This window comes from Pipistrellus kuhlii, unplaced genomic scaffold (genome assembly GCF_014108245.1).
Source record: "Pipistrellus kuhlii isolate mPipKuh1 unplaced genomic scaffold, mPipKuh1.p scaffold_m20_p_1, whole genome shotgun sequence".
Lineage (NCBI taxonomy): Eukaryota > Metazoa > Chordata > Mammalia > Chiroptera > Vespertilionidae > Pipistrellus > Pipistrellus kuhlii.
This window is the reverse complement of record NW_023425404.1, coordinates 29,428,263-29,430,026: the sequence shown is the minus strand read 5'-3', so window position 1 is coordinate 29,430,026 and position 1,764 is coordinate 29,428,263.

The window sequence follows — 1,764 nt, the reverse complement described above, 5'->3', positions numbered from 1 at the left end:
ATCCAGGTCCTGCACCCTGATCTGATTTCCACCCTTTGGGTACTCTTCAATTTCTATTATACTTTGAGTTCTCATGATTGATCCCCAGAGAAATCTGTCTCAGGCAGGATCTGGCTTTATATCCAGTGGTGCCCAGTGTGGTGCCGGCCATGGAAAACTTGCTCCGTAAGTAGATGCCGAATAAATGAACGCATCACCTGGTGTTTAGATCCTGCCAAATCATACCAGGGGCTCTGCTGTCCGAGTTCCAGGATGTGCCCCTTGAAAAGGAGCTATAAATGTCGGGAAAGCTTGCTCCCGGAGCTGTAATTTAGGCAGTAGTGATTTTCAACTTCAGAGAATTGGCTGAGTATTTCAAACATTTTCTTAGACTCAGGATTTACAAGTTTGTTTGCTCAGCCAGCATGGGGGCCTCAACCCTCTCAACCTGAATAAACAGATGGAAATGGAATCTGGGACGGAATACAGCTGCTGCTCTCTCCTCCGCCATCCACTGGCCCAGGATCTCACCCAGAGCTTCCCCGTGAGATCCCAGACCGGCTTTACAAACAGCTCCAGGGAGGACTCTGCACCTGCTGGACCTGGAACTCCATGTCTCTCATGGGATGTGGCCCTCTGAAGATCCACCTGCAGCTGGCTGGTCAGTTGGGCTTAGATACCCTTGGTCCTTCCTGTTTTGATTCCTCTTCTATCTTGATGTGAATCAGGACGTTGACATTCCCAGAGCGATTAAGAGAGGCGGTGACCAGGAGTCCCCCGGGCCTGCCCCGCTGCATGAAATGGCAGGATCCTTACAGAGAACCCCCTTTCTTGGAAAGTGTGCTGCTTTCCTCCCCCCCTGCCTCCTCGCTCCGCACTGGGTCCGGATGTGCTTTCTGTGGGTTGACAGCCCCCTGCTGTGTCCGGGGCCCAAACAGCACAGGCTCCACAAAACCTCCCATGTCCTCTGGGGCGGTAGAGCTAGCCTCCAATTTGCAGACTCGATGCCGCATCAAATTGCTTCCAGAGGGAAGTTCCCTCTATCCACATGCCCCACATTTGCCCTGGGGCGTCCCTGGGACATCTCAGGGGACAGTGCCTCCCAAGCCCGAATCCTGCCCAACCTTTCGAGGTGTGAGCTCCTGGTGCTCCGTGGGCTTCTCAAGAGACGCAGAACAGGAAGTGCTCACATGGACACAGAGGGCAATGGTGCAGTTCACCCCCTGGGCAGATGAGCCCTGTCTCACCCAGAGGGGCAAAGAAATCTCTTATACAGTAATGAGGACGGGCGTGTGAGTGTGAGTGTGTGTGTGTGTGTGAGCCTGTGTGTGTGTGTGTGTGTGTGTGTGTGTGTGTGAGCCTGTGTGTGTGTGTGTGTGTGAGCCTGTGTGTGTGTGTGTGTGTGTGTGTGAGAGAGCCTGTGTGTGTGTGTGAGCCTGTGTGTGTGTGTGTGTGTGTGTGTGAGAGAGCCTGTGTGTGTGTGTGAGCCTGTGTGTGTGTGTGTGTGAGAGAGAGCCTGTGTGTGTGTGTGAGCCTGTGTGTGTGTGTGTGTGTGTGAGCCTGTGTGTGTGTGTGTGTGTGAGCCTGTGTGTGTATGTGTGAGCCTGTGTGTGTGTGTGTGTGTGTGTGTGTGTGTGTGTGTGTGTGAGTGTCCCCTCCAATAGCCCCGAAGCCGCCCCGTGTGCCTCCCCAGCCCGCGCCCGCGGCTGCCGCCCTGCCGGCGGCTTGCTTGGGGCCGAAGGGCGGGCTGGGCTGGGCCGGCGGGGGCGGCGGGTGCGGCCCTGG